General features: G+C 37.5%; 1 protein-coding gene across 1 annotated transcript in view; it reads left to right on the top strand.

Moving 5' to 3' along the window:
* SEC24D (SEC24 homolog D, COPII component) overlaps positions 1 to 18,029 on the top strand; it is a 157,071-nt gene that overhangs the window by 5,806 nt on the left and 133,236 nt on the right. The window lies entirely within an intron of this gene.

The raw sequence follows: 18,029 nt of genomic DNA on the forward strand, positions 1-18,029 counted from the left end.
AAAGCGATGTCAACCCTTTAGCTGAGGCTTCAGAAGTTAGTTATGCATGGGGATGACCTGCCTGGTCCTGGATGGTTTGTACCCTTGTGCTGGGATCTGCATGGTACCTAGCACTGAGACAAACTGGGGGGCTGATCCTCTCCAAAGGGGTTGGCATCCAGCTGACATCAACCAGTTATATATAGAACCAAACACTCCAGCCACTCATATCTTCCTGGCAAAAGAAGAGAACAGAAAAGATTCAACTGCACCCACAACAAAGAGAGGTTATGTCCCTTTCAGAGCTTATTGAAAATTTGATGGAATGCCCCCCTTGTACTTGTACAGATCATCTCCTCATCTTCCCATCACCCCTGAGAATTATAATCTGTGTATTATAATCAGGAAAGAGACATTTAAAAATAAGGCGTTAAGTGTATAGATAGGCAAGACTATAGTGGATGAGAATGGCATGGGCTAATCCTTCAGTGAAAGATGAAACCATGCTTCTGCAGGGGCTGATGGCTAAAGTCAGTTGCAGATGGCTGATATACAGAGGCCGCTCTGCAAGAGAAATGAGATCTTCTTCAGCATTATACATGCTAGGAGTAATTGCTCAACAAGCACATGCCTCGCAAACTGTTACTCAAAATCCCTTCGCTTTCTTTGAGCATTAGGGACAAAAAAACCTTCAGCAATTTAAAGCTCACTAACATCCAGCATTCCAGGATAGTGTTGTATCAATTTATCAAAGAAATTTATGATTTGCAGTGCACAGATATTTCAAGACACTGACCAGCTTTGGACAGAATAAAACAGTGGCAGAAAGGAACATTCCCCCTTGCCCTTCTGTCTGAATGCAGATAGATGAATTTTGGGGCAGTAAAAGCAAGTTGAAGTTCCTGTATTTCTGATTTGGATTTGAGTTTGTTCTAGGAAGTTCCTTTTTGTTATGGAAAATGATGGTCTTATTTGGCTTGGATGATTGATCAGAAAATTGCATGTGTTCTGACCGTAAAGGGAATCTGGAAAGTAATAAAATAAACCAACACAACATGCAGACCTTTTCCATCAAGAAGCACTTTGAGATAGATAAAATAGATGTGCCTGATCCAATGTCCTGAAAATCTGCCTGTCCAACTGAAAAATTGCATTATTTTTCCCCTCAAGCTTTCTGTTCCCTTTGCTTAGTTTTGCAAAACATATTTCTGAGATCCTGGCCATCTCTGCCCCAAATAAATGTTCATTTTAATCCCCACCATCAGAATTCATTGGTGATTTTTTTTCTAGCTTTTGTGCCTTGATCAGAGACTTTTAACAATACTAACAAGCATGGTCACAGTCCTGGTTGAATTGTACCAATTCAACTAACATCTCTGAATAGTCTCAGTGGTTTATCACCAGCCTGCCAAATGGGATTGAAGGGAAGAGTTTTAATGTTAAAATAGCCTGATGAATTTGGGATGGGGGGAGGGAGGTGGAAATCAAATGCAATTCAGTGAAGCCATATCCAAAAGCAATTTTAAAGTGGGCATTCATTTGATTGACACTGACTTAAATGTTTAGTCCAGGAGGAAATAGCAAGAGCCATTCGAAATGGGATAGTCTCATGTTTAGTCTATTCCAATTCCCATGAACTAATTATTTGATACAATAAAAAGTACATAAATGTTATTGTTTTGAAGCTGTGTTAAAAAAAACTTTGTAGAGTGACTATCCTAGAATTTCATTTACTTCTTACTAGTGTGTGAAGATTTTGAAATAATTTAATAAGATATTAATAATTTAATAATAAGATTTTGAAAGTAGAAATAAGCATGTCATTGCAGCTGAAATAAAGAATGTGTATGTGTCATGACTGCAAAAGTAGAACTGATCCTGTTCAATGCTGCTCTCTTTTATAATGCTCAGAGGGTCAGGGCACCATAAAATACACCAAGTTGCTGAAACATCATTCATATATACATGTGGCTAGTAGAATATCCATAATTATTAATAAAAGCTAAGGAAGGTGAAAGAATTACAGTACCATGTGACTTCACCATAAAAATTAAACTCTGCATGTCAATGAGAAGAACTATTTTATTAGAGGAAAACTAGGATGTTTAGTTAGGCTGGTAACAAGGGCAATATTTCTCTGTCTTCTTCATTTAGGGCATTTTTATTTAACCAAGTAAGACTTTTCCTTTGAGTCTGGTCTTTTCCAACACCTTGTGGGTTCTTTCCCACCATACTGCTTCCTCTAAATTGCATAATTGACCAGAAAGGACACCCAGGCTGGCAAGTGGAAAAAGCCTGAACTATTTCTCCTTCATTTTCTCTTCTTTTCCACACTTTGATTCTTCTCTCCTCTCCACAGAGGCAATTTAAATGCTGAATAAAGCCTCAGTTCTTAACAGGTACTTAAATTCAACCTGAGACTGTGACTGCTATAACTGTGGCTGCTTAACTTCATGCCATGAATTTTAATCAATTAACTATTCAGGTGGTTAACGTATGTGTAGTGTATAATTCACAATATGGGAAATACCTGTTTGTAAAAAGGGGGCTATAATTACTAGACAATGGCAAAGTTGCTGTTCAATTAATGATGAAGCTGATGTTTCTGTATTCTGTGTCCATCTGTGCTTCAGACAGCGATTTACAGATATAACTTACTGTAAAATACCTGGCTGCAGCGAAATAATAAGTTACATAGAAATAAAGTGTCAATAGTTGCTCTTAAAAATTAAACTGGTCCCTTTTCTGGAGATAAACTGCCAGCAGTTGCTTTTTTCAAATGAAACTGGCTCCCATATATCTAAGTGTATTTATAATCTTGTTTTTGCTTAAATTCTGAACCTAGGCCTCCTACATGTGTTGCAAATGAGATCAAGTGCTGTTGTTGTCATAAATTTGCAGTCTGACTGAGGCAGTAGGGTTCCCTATTTCCACTTCTAAATTCAAAAATGTTGGAATGAAAAAGCACCCACGATAGAGTTATCTGGAATATCCTTCTCTGCCTATGAAAAGTGTGGAAAAACCCTTTTTTAAAAAATATGTCCAGTTTGAGTTTTTGCTTAGGGAAGTTTTTGTCTTTTTTAGAGGAAAAATGAAGTATTTTAATTTCAATTATATGCTTCATTGGTACTTTTTATGTAGCTACATTGAGTGGACTGGCAAAAGATCATTACATTTGAGGTATTGATGTATTCAATAATGTATAATCAATAATTTGATAGGCTCTTAAAAATATTGTTACTGTTGTCTTTCTCTTCAGGATCCAAAGAATATAATTTTTATCTGGGATTCATAGGAAGACATTCTAAGATTTAGTATATGATTTAGTAATCTCATTATTCTCAAGGTTTTTTTTTCAAACAAATGGGATTATTTATTTTGTAGGATTTACAATTGCCACAGAGACTCAGTAACAATTCACGTAAAAGCCTGAGAAAAAAAGCCCCCTTGTTTTACCTGCATTGTCTGTAACAGAAGAAGACCTAAAGGAGGATGACAGATTAATATTGCCCTTGCTCACAGGCTGTCAGGCTGGTTTAATTATCTTAGTTGTTAAATAATACTTCTCACTGAAATTCATGGTTCAAAAAGTACAACTCATTGGAGACTCTGGTCTATGTTTGACTAGAGTTAAATAATCCGTAAGACATGGGATCATTTCTTCAGTGGTATTTTTTCCATGCTGTGGGATCTTTCTGCATTTAGCACAGACACATGGGAAATACATTTTCTGTGCAGAGGTGGGGATGGAACTTCATTTTTGGAGGTATGGTATTGCCTCTACTCTCCCTGAGAGTGGGAAGACTTCCCCAGCAGCCCGGGGATGGGGAGGTGGTGTGGGTATGGCTGTAATTCAGCCTACAGGGACAACAGATATGGGGAGACTCCTCAAGGTTTATTACTTACAGTTGTCTGACACTTTCATGCTTCATTTCCAGTTGAAATAGGCATTTTAAGAAAACATAAAGCTGCCAGCCTCATTTAATCCCCACGGCTAAGGCCACAAGCACCAGCCTATGCTGTCAAAGACTTAATCAAAGCCAGCAGCTGGCCAGGGAGCTTTATTTCAGTATGTGCATGTTCTGATGGTCACTAGTTGAAAACTCCTTCATCTCTGTGAGCCTGACTCTGTTTGTTTTATACTTCCATCAGAAGGATACAAGTCTTCTCCCTGCTTGCATCAACATTGCAATCTGACATTGTGTCACGAGCATGCAGAGTTCTTGAGTAAGGGGCTCTTAAAGAGAAGATCCTTTCTTCTTAAATACTGCAGGGTGTGCACATCTTTCTGGCTGGTCGGTGTTTGTTTGCAGATAAGCCCTTTTCATACTGCATTCAATTCCAAATTCTTTCTCCATACCTAGAGAATCTATTTAGATAGCTTCACCACAAGATTTGGATACCTGAGAATTTTATTTTGTTATTTTTGATGTGGCGCTGTGATTTTAAAAGGAAGCATTCCAAATAAAATAGGAGTTCAAAGAAAAGACTGAATATTCTGCCAAGTTGTTGAACTTCTTTTGTTTGCTGGGGAGTGCCAAACATCAAACTGACAGAGTATCTTGGGGGGTATTGTTTTTGAAGGTTAAGGGAAAAATTTTAGTCCAAAATACATGTCATAATGGTTAAAGTATGTAGAATGTTTTTAGAGTACTTGAAGATGTAGATCCAAGGCAAACCTTGCTGTATATCTGATTTTTATGAGCTCCACTGTTACTATCAGATCAGTGAATTAGTTTCATACTTATTTTTCTAACTTTGTATTGACAAATGCAGCCATTCAAAATGAAGAGTCATCTTCTTGGCAATGGTTTATAAGGAATGTGGGGTTTTAACTGCATTGTGAGGAAAGTACTTAATAACTTTAGTCTGACATGCTTCAGATGTCTTTTCAATTTTCCGAAAAGAAGCTATTAGAAGACTCAAGTCTTTATGAATGCAGGAGCTGGAAATAAACAAAAAAAAGCTTTAAAACTTTATATTAAATTCTGAAATCTTAATAGCATTGCTGTTCCTGACTCAGAAAAAAAACAACCTTGATGCCTTCATATGCATTGAATTCTTTTCTCTCTGTTAAGACAGCTACAAGCTTGGCTTGTGATGCTGGCAGTACTCATGATGCAAGTATCTTGTTGCTTTATCTTCTAACTGCTATAAACTCGATGGTTTGAAACTAACTCAGAGAAGACAAGAGACTTTTGTTACAAGTAGGGTGAGTTCCTTCATATGTGGCTGGTAGTTCATATGTTTGTTTTAAAGTCAGGACAGTGTGAAATCTTCAAAATAAACAAAGAGGGCAAAATGCCACCACTTAAAATCACCCTTAAAATGGTAAACACTGGTAAATAAACCTGAGAATAATGGGGATGAGGGGAAATAAATTTTGGTTTAAAGAAAAATAAGCTCCTGATCCCAACAGTAAACACCTGTTCAATTTTATGTGTTTTTGGTCAACTGATTGCTGGGGGTTAAAGCTCCAAAGCAAGACTGGACTGATTGAACAGTGCTTCAACAGAAAGGTAGTCTGAAAGAGCAAATAAAAGGTTGTAGAGCTAGAAACAAACTTGAGCAGAAAGAAGAGCATTTGGACTATCATTTTTATATCCAAGTATGAGTATAATCAAGCCCTGTGTGGTTCATATAGCTTTTCATGCTGAAATAATTTTAAATTAAACATAAGTCTGTCAAGTTGAGAACACCATGTGAGTATAAAAGCACAGAGGTTGAGATGGAGTTATGGCTAAGTAGGAACACTGCTGTGCACACACAGGAACTGTGCTAGCAGGAAATAATCAATAAAATTTACCAAGAAGGAATCAGATGGCCAAGTGTTTCCATGGGAAAAAACTGGCAGGAAAATATCCTTATTTTAAAAAAGAAGAAAATAAAAACAAATAAGGTGTAAAAGCTTACTTTGGTGTTTCCCTTTTTTTCCCACACTTGAGAAAGAGAGCAGTTATTAACATTTGGTTGAAAAACAGGTGTTCTGGCTGCCAGCCAAAGGTAGCTCTGCTGTAAAAACATTTCTGTGGCTGATACAGTACCTTATGGTAACCACTGCCTTCATCAAGGAGCACTTTGCAGCAGGATAAGACAGTGTCTGTTTTATTGCTGACATGTTTCAGCTATTTTAAATGCTTTTTTCTGAAGCAGATCTATTCAAGAAGCATTTTCCAGTACTATTTCAGGTTCTTCCTCCATTGTTTCATCCTCTGTACAGTTCATCATCCTGCCTGGGACCTCTGCATAGAACTTCAGTGGATTTCTGGTTTGACTACCAACATCAGGCTTCCTTTAGAATCTCAGGTTTCATTTACCACTTGCTCTGATGCTTTCCCCCAACCAATAAATTTACTGGGGTGTGATCTTATTCATGTGTATTTTTTGATCTCCAGAAAGGACAACCTGCCTTCTTGTATAATAACAAACTTTATATAAAGAGTAATTGTATCCAGAGATCACATCTTTTGAAGTACATTTTTTTTTTGCTTTTGGTTTATTTGTATTCCAGGCAGATTCTTTTTTCTAAATTAAAAATACAATCTAATATAATTTCTGATTACTTATTTTGCAAGGCCCTAGACTGTATCGGCATCCACTTTATTATTATAACCATTAGTTGAAAAGCATTTTTCTGTTTTCTTTTGAGGAAAGTAGCACCCACATCCCCTCACTGTACTCACAGCCTGGAAGCCTCTGTCCATGCTTCCATGATGGAGAATGGATGAAGAGACACCTCTTCTCTTTGAAGAGTGGCAGCCTGCAGTATAAAGGACATGGATAATTTTGCATTATTTTCTTCTGTCACTGTGTAGGCCAAAATACAAGTTTGAATGCTGGCCCCAGTGCCCCATAGACGACAGCTAAAAATCCTATTTCTTGATGCAGACATGTTCACAAGTGCCCAATCCTGTTTCATAAGAAAAATAGAGAAATGATGTGATACTCCTGTGCTGCCCTGAGGAAAAATTTTATGAACATGGCTTCTAATCCCTAGAACTGAAGTGAGTCTGTCCTGGAAACTTCAGCACGGTTCCAAGAGAAGTGTCATCCTAGGTAACAGTGATTTCTTTCCAAGACACTTGTTCCTCTGGGTACAGTTGCTATTTGTAAGTGATTCAGACTAATGTCTCACAGTCTGCAGGAACCTTCAGTCCTGACACAGGGCAGCTGTGTTAACCTTGCTTTATCCTCAGGGGTCTGGGGCAAGGCAGCTCTTATACTCATTGGTGTCACTGAGTTTTAGGCCACGTGTCACAGGGATGATACTGTTGTTTTTAGAAATGGGAATATGTCCTGCAGTGGATATTCTGATGTTGGGTGTAGTAGCTTTTGATGGACATTTCACCATAAATTAGAATAAATTGGGGGGAATCGATTTGTGATTTAAAGCAGCTGAAGTTTCCTTCAGTGGCAAAGCTGGTGTTCATTCCAGAGATGGCAAATCATGTCTCCTTTCAGAGACATGAAGCATATTTCAGTAAGTACACATTACATAACTTGTCCCACATTTCTTTCTCTTTTTAGTATCCCAGTGTTATGAAAAATTATGTTCCCATTAATCATTATAGCTGCTCATATTTTTCTGTAAAAATAAATCACCGTCCTCTGCCCTTCCTGCACAGGAACATACTTAAATCAAAACAAGGATATGTCCACGACTGGTTCAGGGAAGGGAGTGTCAGCTAATGTGGCTTTGCTGCTGCAGAAGGATGAAAGCAGGATTTGTCTCTGCACTCAGTGGATTGCAATGCTGTGTGGTAGTGTCACTTGCCAAATAAGATTTCCCCTTTAGCACATCAGAGCTCAGCTGAACGTCAGTGGAAACTGCATGTGCTCAGTGCGGGGGGACCTGCAGCTGAGTCCTGAGGGTAACATTGAACCCGCTGCCTCTTTTGTTCTTCCTGCGTCTGAAAACATTTGGGCTGGCAAAGCTAGAAAGTACCTATACTACTGGGAGAAACCAGAAGGCCTCTAAATTCCTGATTTAGACTGTCACCAGCTTTATTGAGACTGTTTTTAGAAAGCATTTAAATCTAGGTGTCCAAAATTGCATATGCAGCACCATTTTCAGGTTACAGAGCAGGGGGCTGATTTTAAGACATGATGGGCATTTAGGCATTTACTGTTTTCAGATCTCAGGGCTTCTGCAAAGTAATTTTTATTTACATGCTTTACATGTAAATTAGGGACTTATTAGGAACATGAATTTAGGGACTTAGCTTATCCAACAGTGTAAATATAGAGGCTAGGCTATTTTTAGACTTCACAATGAGATACTGGGCAAAAGGACTTTGAAGCAGAGATTGCTTGTTACCAAACCACAAACCTGGACCAACATTTTTTCAGTAACTATCTGTTTCTCTTTATTCAGGACATGTGAAGCCTTAGAGAATAAGTTAAAGGCTGTAGATGTAGATGATTCTCAAGGAACAGATCCTCTCTTGGGATGACAGTTTTCTCCAGTGAAGAGGTCTGAGGAAAATTCACCCTTAGGACAGACTGAATTTTCTTTTACAGTATGTGTAAGATGTTAATTCTGTATTAGTTGTACAAGGAAAATCAGTTCCTTATTTGGCCTTTGAAGAGAGAGAAATTTTCTTTGGTTTTCTGGAAGAGCACAATGCTATATTTTGGAAAATGAATATACAATACAAAAAAGACAGAAATTTAAATGCAAAATGAATCAGTTTCATTCAGACAATTGAATACTTAGAATTTAGGCTCTTCTGCTGACCTGTTCAGTTTTGGCTGAGAAATTAAGTCCTTACATAGTGAAGGTAGCAGAAATAAAGAAGTAATCCAAATAAACTCTGGTCATCTTCAGCTGACAATCATGTGACCAAAGCAAGGGATATTCCCCTTGCAACCCAGTAATATTTGCTGACCTTATAGGCATTGGGTGTCAGTTGACAACCAGCCTTGTGAGGCAACCTGGATGTGTTTTAGAAGCTTTCGGATATTATTTGTTTAATAAAGTCACAGAATGATTATTTATTAGTAAGGGGATAGTCCTAAATCTCTAAGTCTGCCTCTGGCATTTGTGAAGGTTCTTCTCTAGGTGTTTTTCACAAGCAGACTCAGTATTAGCAGAGAAGATGTAGGATATATTGCTGTTGTGGTTTTCCCCCAATAATCAGAAATGAGATGTAGACATCACTTCTGAGATTATAGTCTAGCTGAACTTTTCTGTTTGGTGTTTTCATTATCAAAGAAGGTTTGGAGTTTCTCTCTTATCATTATTAATTTAGCTGAGGAAAAATATGCCCACCACCAAAGTGGTCTCCTTATGGAAAAAATCCAACTTGGAAAAAAATTCAACACCATTGTCACCATTGAAACAACACAGACTATCAATTTGATTTTGGAACATTTTTTTCCCTGTCTCATATATAGGGAACTAATTTCTGCACTCAGCAATGCAAATTGTTAGCAACCATCTTTAGTGAATTTTCCTTAAGTGTTCAGGATGATGTTGCTGTTCTGCATTGTGGCATTTCCAGTGTATGGATATTTTCTGGTGATCGCATTAACTTTGAAGTTAATTGGAATACTTCATGGCTGAAAGTAGAAAGCCTGTAGTTCAGCAGATGTTCTTTTTATAAGTTAGCACAAAAGTGGTGAATTAGAACTAACATTTCCTTGTTGCTGTATCATCAAGACTTATCATGACCTTACCTTTCAAAAATCTGAACGCTGTTTCCAAACCCATTTAAAAGATTCTGCTAGTCAGTGAAACTGAATACACTATCATTAACTTAGGCAAGTATAAATTTTAAAACTTCACATGTCACAATTGCATTATAGTGCCAAATATACCTATCAATCTGACCCTTTTAAGTGCTAGATATTGCAGTAGTTTTCATTGTGTGGGGCACATCTAGTGTACTACTGTGCATGTGTTTTAGGGATATCTGCATTTGTGATTAATTATTGGCATTTTTCCTTTTTTTTCCTTTAGCTGTTATTGGAGTCATGCAGAAAAGATCAGTGAGCAGGTTGACACAGAAAGGATGTATTTTACAGGATATTTGGAATATGCTATCAATGTACAATAGGTTGTATACTATTCATTACCAAGAGTAAGCAATGGTGTTGGAAGTAATACTTCCTGGGTTACACCATCATCAGCCTGCCCCTTTAATTTTTTAAAATAAGAAGTTATTTGCTGCATCCAAATAATGGTGAACTCACAATTTTTTATTCTCCAGATAGGAGAAAATATGAAGAATCAAAATATCTTAAATATGAAGAATCAAAGCCCAAATTTTGATCCATCTTTGCAAGAAGAATTATTTTAAAATGAGAGAAGGACTATTTCACTCCTGAAATGTGCTGTATTTTCTCTTAATGTTGTTTCTCCTTTTTCTCTCTTCACAGATTCACTGTGTTTAGAGGCATTCCATGACTAATGGGCTTGCTAGATGATTTGCAGAAAACAAAACTCCTACCATCTCATATTTTCCACTTTACAAGAGTCCAGCCATGCCATAGATATTTTCCATTCTTACTCTTGATATTTTACAGATGTAGAATTAAAACTCCTCTCACTGTATGGGAATGCATTGTGGGATTGTCCTGTGTGTTTTACTCTCCTGAGTAATTTCTCCATTACTTGAGCTGCCCTAAATGTGGGCATTGTGCCCAGTGGAGCAACACTCGTTGTACCAACACCTTTATACTCCTTAATTCAGATAAAGCTTATCTGTCAAATCAAACAGAAGCTGCCAACATTTGCAGCTTAATTGCTTTTCCAAATTCCTCTTTCGCTTAGAACAGTGAACAGAACTAAAAGAAACAAGAAACTATTGTTGGCCAAAGTCTGGATTTGTGTTTATAGTTCCATCCCCCTCAAAAAATCCAATGCAAGGGTAAAAGTCATTGGTGCAGGAATTAAGGCTTTTTGAAGAGTAAAACCTCCCAGAAATGTGGATTCTTTTTCATCCAAACTCTTGACAGGAATTATTCTTCTAGTGTTATTGCACTAGGAAGAAAAGATATGTATAATATATTATGTACATCCTTAAATACCAAGGCTGAAGGTTTTTTCCTAGGGAAGTATTTCTCTTTGTGCTGTGGCATTTGATTTAGAACAAATAGCCATGCTCTGGTGTAATAGGAAAGAAGAGACATGGATAGGTGACTAAGGATGACAGATCCAATGTTTTTGCTTTTCCCCCTGAATTGTATATACTATTAGAACTTAAATTAAACAGCTATTTAGTACTGTCATTTAAGTGGATGACAACTTGTGCCTGCATGGCAAGGAAGCTGGAAACACCATAGTCTGCGTGACTTTTGACTGTGCACATAATGCATTTTAATTATGCCAACTTCCTTCTCTTTCCCCCAGAGACTATGTGCATGGAAATCACTGGAGCTGGTGGACACGTAATCACATGAACTGACTATGCATTTGTTCATGACCTTAAGGCTGTTCCTTGCCACTGTGCATTCAAAGAAGATTCTTTAGCAGTGCTTGTGTTGCTTTCTGCTTATGTACTTTCTGTCTCTCTTTTCCAGGAGGTTTCTGTTTCCAGGAGTTAATATTGACAATCCATTAGCACAGATTTTGTTACTTTAAGCTTTTTGTTCGTCAAAATACTTTGTCTGCAAACTGATTTTATCTACATTTATTGTTATGCCACCTGCTAAGAAGGAGAAGTTAATTGTTAACTCCACTTTGTTGAGAAAGAAGTGGCAAGTTGGTCAAGTTTTGCTTGCTCATTTTAAAATTAATCACAGTTTCTTATTTATGCAGTTTTCAAGGAGGCACTAGAGAAACTCTTGCACCATCTTTCATAATTTTTCATGTGTGTCACCTTTTCCCCAGGTTAATGGAAGGTGACTCCTGATATAAATATGCCTTCATTTGGTGCCTTTGAGTATGGCTGTGCCATTCTTTTCCCTTTAGTGGCAGGGTTGACCCCCTTGGTAGCAGCTGAGTGTATGTTTTACATTACTGTTGGGACAGATACAGAAACAATATGTGCTCCTTGGTAACAGATGTCAGACTGAGGACATTGCCTGTGGTGATTTGGCAATGGCTCATGGGGAGGCTCATGATTTAACAGAAACTTAAGATTTATTTCCTTTGGATAGGTTTTGTTTGCTTTGTTACAGACTTTAGGTGACATTAGCATGGTGACATGGAAGAAGACAGGGGCTTCCATTATGGTAAGCAAATATGGACTCCCCCCTTTAATTCTGATCTTTTAAACGAATCATTCTACTGCTCTTTGAAGTCCACTCAGCTGTGGTTACTATGAGTAAACAACTCCAAAGCCTTACATTCTCTGTTATGGGTTTTGGTGAATTTTGTCTGGCAGTCTGGGCCGTAACTTGATTTGTCTCTTGAATTACCAGATTGTTTCTCTAAAGGATGTGGAGCTTCCCTCCTCTTCCTTTTCTGAGCTGTAAGAATGTAATAGTGCTGGTTGTGAAGTATGCATGACTGCTATAAATAGCCAGTGGATTATAGGTGAAGGTAAGAGCCAGGAATGTCCCCATCCAAGTGCAGCACTACCATTGTCCCAGCAGCCTTGGGCAGTGCACGTGTTCTTTTCATTCCATGTTCTCTGCCATCGGTAAAATGAGATAATGACATCTGTCCATCCCGTGCTGCTGAGGTCAGGAGCAATTAACTACAATCTATGTGGGACTCATTAAGCAATGCCTCCTCTATCATCTGATTCAGCTCAAACTTTAAAGTTTTATGGCATTTGAGTTCCAGTGGACGTGCTGATAATGACACTGCTTGGTGTCTGGTGTCCCCACAGATTTCTAACTGTGCTACAGCTTCTCTGTTGAAACAGGCTTTGTCAGGGAGAGCAAATAGTATGGATTGTATGGATTGTGTACCATTGCCCTCTGTTGGACAGCACTAGGCTTAGTCCAACTGCTTGTCTTCTGGGCTTGCAAAACTTTAGGGCAATAAACCTGATAATATTGTGTAAGTATGCTTGAAGTGTTTAGTGACAAACTGACCATCCTTGTTCCAAAGATTGCACCAGTCCCTAAAATGCAGAGGTAAATAAAAGTTTGAAAACCTACGATGTCCTGAAGTCTGATACAATATAATTTTTCTGCTTTCCTGGTAAAACAAGGTTTTATTTTTTTCCCTCCTGCTCTCTGCCTACCTCACCTCTTCTGTGGCCTATGAGCTTTCTGTGTATATGCTGGTGAGTGTTCAATATAATGTATTTCCTCTATTTAGTTTAGCTATGCTTTTTCAGGAGGTTTATATGCTTTGTCAAAAAGCATAATGCATTTTGTACACACTGTAGTATCTGAAAGGGAAATGGTGAATAATGGCAAGAATTTAAAACAGGGAAGTAAAAATATGAAAGGTACAAACAATCAAATTATTATTGAGAGCGGAAAAAATTGCAATGTTTCTTGGAAGTGCCCATAATCCTCATTGTAGCTGTGAACTCAGTCCTAACTACTTTTGTGTTCTATGCTCTCCTGTACACAATTTATGGCAGAGCATTCAGAGCAGTAGAAATTATTATAAAGGTCACAAGAAAAAAATAAAGCTACTGTTGCTACTGCCTGAATGTTATCTGTTTGTATTGTTGCTCTCCAAACCTTTATTCATACTGCTGTTCATTTGAGGTTACATGCAGAGGAGTCACATCTAACTCCAGTAATAAACATCCAAAACACAGTGATCACAGTGATCTGTATCTAATTCTGCAGAGTAAATAGCAGCTTATTAAAATGTAGGAAGAGATGAGTGGTGATCTGTTCCTTTGAGAAACCTTCAAGTTGATTTTGAAAAAGCATCTACCTAAACTTACATAACTTTATGGCTCCCAAAATAACAACAGTAATCTCTTCACTGTCCTTGGGTGTTTTTTCTGGTCTGTTGATTATCCATTTCTCAAGTACATAATTATCCAAATAGACCTCTGCAAGCCTAGGTGAGTTTGGAGTAGTGTAAGGCTATGCCTGGGTTCCTGGGATCCAGTCCACCTATTTTAGGCATTTATTTGAGGGTGGAGTTAATTTCTTTTTAAGAATGCCCCTCCACACTGGTTATACACGAGGCCAAGACAGCAACTTAAGCCTCAGCAGAGTTCCATCTGAGATAACTCCATAATTCTGTACATGAGTGAGCAAATTCCTAAGAGTAGATGCTATTAAAAAACCTGATTAATGCCATAGTGTTTTGTCAATCACATTTTTTAATTCTACAGGCTACAAAAATCTACAGAGCTGCTGACACCAGTTCAGTGCTTGTGGTGCTGCACATTTCTGTGTGAGGTGAAGTCCTTGCCCTGCTGGCATAAGTGGTAAATTAGTCAAGGTCCCACTGACTTAGCTGGTAACAGGATTTTTGCTCCACGTGGTCCGAGGAATTTTGTTGCCCTGTTTTGTTCTTGGTGTTTCTTTGAAACTCAGTTTTTTTCAGGGCATACTAACTCAGTAGGAAGATTTATTAATTTCAACACTAATCTCTTTATTTTACTGCCACATGGAAAATCTTTTGGGGTTTTAAACTACCAAAGGAAGTAAAGAATGAACTCCACAGAAAAGTGGAGAAAATAATCTTGAACTTTCACAAAATCATGAAATGATGTGGATCTGTGGTGGGGAATTTCTTGGAAACTATAAAAGTTACCAGTATTGATAATCTTCTTTAAAATATTGTATTTTGCATACAAGTAATTCACTAGGGAGCTTCAAGTCCTATGTTTGTATACAAACCATTTTATAGGCAAAATATTTGCATTTAAATATAAACTGTATTGCACAGATCTAAAAATCAGAGTAGCTGATGTGCACCTGATCAAAACTGCTGAGTTTATGCTTATAAGCTTTTCTGTTAGAAAAAATCCCCAAAACATTAGAAATACCACTGAGTTAAGAATATGCTGAATTCATATTGATTATTTTTTAAAAAAAATTACTGACTTTCTAAGGCCAAACTCAACTGCATCCATTGATGTTAGGAAGTGACTAATTAAAATGAAAATGGCTTATGAATTGTTAATAACATAAAGAGGGGCAATTGTTTTATAGCTGCCACAATTCTGTGAGGTTACTCATATTGGGAAATTATACCAATATATCTATTATTCTGATTTAGAATTCTGTAAAGCTTCTTATTTTCCATTTTTCCCTCAGGCAAATTCTGCTTGTCTACAGCCTGGTTTAAATTATTTACAACATACAATATTGTTTGTTCAGCAATTAGCATAACTTTCCTTCAGTTCCCTTATTTATAGGGAAAAAATAAGTCATGAACCTCTGCAGTATTTAGACAAAATTACTCTTGGGTTTTGATGTACTTTGAAGACAAAATTAGATCTGGAGATTTATCAGCACCTTTTTTTTTATACGTGTATCAGTGAATTGTAACCTTCCAGCTGTTTGAACTGTAATGCAGCACAATACATTCTCCTAATTCTCCATTAGCATCTGTTAATTGATCATTACCTTTCTTTCTCAACAAAAACCCCACAACTTCATGTGCATACATGCAAACGCTCCCAAGGTCATTTTGTTTTGAGTGTGAAATACTTGAGTCCTTTTTTAGGAATAAAAATGTGTGAACAAACACCAGACATTTTCCAGCATCTTGAGTGCTGTTTCTGACTCAGCAGCAACACAAGGCTTCTTTTAAGGTCCAATAATATATCCAGGGAACAATTTCAAAGCACAAATGCTCAGTTTGAGGAAAACCAGACGCTGGCCTGGAAATGTCTGCCTTTCTGGACTTTAAATTCCTCATTCCACCAGCCTCACATTCAGAAAGGGAGCAGTCTGCCACACTGGAGTCATTTTAAATGCTCTTAAGTGTTGATGAATGCACCAGAAAATGGAGGGCATTCCAAGAAACCCAGGGTACATTCTCTGCAGAGTGCAACATCCTACAAAACCTATGACTGTTCCCATGGCAGGAAGATTTTTAATCTGTTGCAATTACAGAAGTCAAGGGAGTTATGTTAAACTGTAGATTTGGCTTATGCTTCCTTTCTTTATGATGTATTTAAGAACTTACCAAAGAAGAATGGACATGTAGCCATGGAAAGGAATAGTACTGGGTTCTCTTATAACCTTATAAATCTTTTGTAGAGCAAAGCTCTTAAAATGCTATTGTGGAGCTTTTTCAGTTCCCTGAGTTTTACATGCATTAATCATTTTTCTTGTACTGCAGACAAAATCCTGCTTGATGTACAAATGCAAAAACTGCTTTGGGATTCATTTCATGTCTATAGTGAAAATCTCATCTGACTTTCCACAGCTAGATTGTGTGTGCTGGCCTTATTTTCTGAATAACTATTTATCCAAATAGCCTGCATAGTGTACAGACAGGGTTCACAATTTATTCACAATAATTATTTCATATTTGAACAGTATGTTTCAGTTGAGAATAAACAATGAGAATACAGCAATGAACAAGAAACTAAACAGAGAATTAGGTGCAAGTAAAGTAGACAAGTAAGTACAGTAAGTAGATTTTAGTTGCAGACTTTTGTGGTTGGGATTAAAATGTCCAAACATTTAAAACTGTTTTGTTTGTATTATTTAACCTGGGTAGATTGTGCTTCACTGTGTTTCTTTCCTCTGCTTAGTCAGTATGGAAGTGAAATTCCACTAAATTTGATAAGTTGCCTTTTGACCTGATGCTGATTTAAGCTTCTAGAAGCTCATACCAGCCCGAGGTCACTGACAGGCAAAGTCAGTGAGTCTAAAAATGGTGCAGAAAAAAAGAGATTAGGCTTTACTTGGGTTCAGATTATTTAAACAAACAGACAAGAATTTAGGGAAAACAAAATTGTGTTTCTCATCTGATTGGTCAAATCACTTTATTATGTGATACAATTTACATCGCTGGCATGCACTGTCAAATAAAGTGTCCTTTGCAATGAGCAAAAGTCTTTAGAAGTGAAAAGTCTTTTATAAAGATAACACAGTCTCTTGCTACTAGGCAGAAATGCAGTGTGAATAGATATTTGGTTGTGTTGAAGCACACCAAAATGAAAACAAACTATGAACAAGAGTTGTGAACATAATCATCTAACATAACTAAAGAAACTAAATTTTCAGTTATATTGTGTATTCAAATGCTCTGCATGTTAACAGAGACACACCTCTGAGGGTGAACACAAAGCCAACAATTTAAAATATCAAGAGAAGTTTTTCCTCACATTTACTGAGCAGATCTGTGCATTCAAAAGCAAACGTATTAATTACTTGCGTTAATATATTCAGAACTCACACACAACAGTCACAACTATTTGATAGAAAGATGCTTTGCTAGTGGAGGAATGGGGTGAAGGACAGAAAGTGGAAAATGCTGTGGGGTCCTTTTAAAGTTCTGATGCATGAATATTTCATTTGCTGGCCTGGGCCTGCTGCTTTCTTAGAAATCACTACATGATCTCAATCTGGATTTAGCCTGATTTCCTTCCAAACAAGGCTATGTGATCTGTCTGCATGCCTGCCCTCATGTCTGCCCTCCCATTAATAACTTCAAAAATGTTTATTAGTTCCATTTCTCTGCAGCAGAGGAACAGATCTCAGAGACAATCCATTGCCCACAGACTTTGTAAAAATAGACGGCGTCGGGGAGGCCAGATCCACTTACCAGTGTTGCTATTGAGGGACATGCTGCACTGGGAAGTCCTTCCATATTAGATATGGGAGAATCCATGTGGGAAAGAGAGCTAGGAAATCCTCAGCGGGAGGAAAAAAAACCAAAACCATCTGGAGTAGGTAATTTTAAACACCCAAATTAATCTATAATACAATACAAAGCCACATGGAATTCAGCATCAGAAATTCTCATGTTCATAGAAGTACTGAGAGATTCATTCCTACTTCTGTATAGGATGAAATTACAAGGCTGCACAATTTTTGTTCTAGAGATGTTGACAGAAAGTCAGTCATCCTGTCTGAAACTCTTCACTTCCAAGTTTGTTGCCTATTTGGGGTGGGGAAATAGGGCTTCATCCTAGAGAATGTTTTCCTGTAATGTCATGTGATCACAACATTAAATCCTTTCCAAGATCGCTTTGTATCATAACTTTTTTTTGCAA

This window comes from Lonchura striata, chromosome 4, assembly GCF_046129695.1.
Source record: "Lonchura striata isolate bLonStr1 chromosome 4, bLonStr1.mat, whole genome shotgun sequence".
NCBI lineage: Eukaryota > Metazoa > Chordata > Aves > Passeriformes > Estrildidae > Lonchura > Lonchura striata.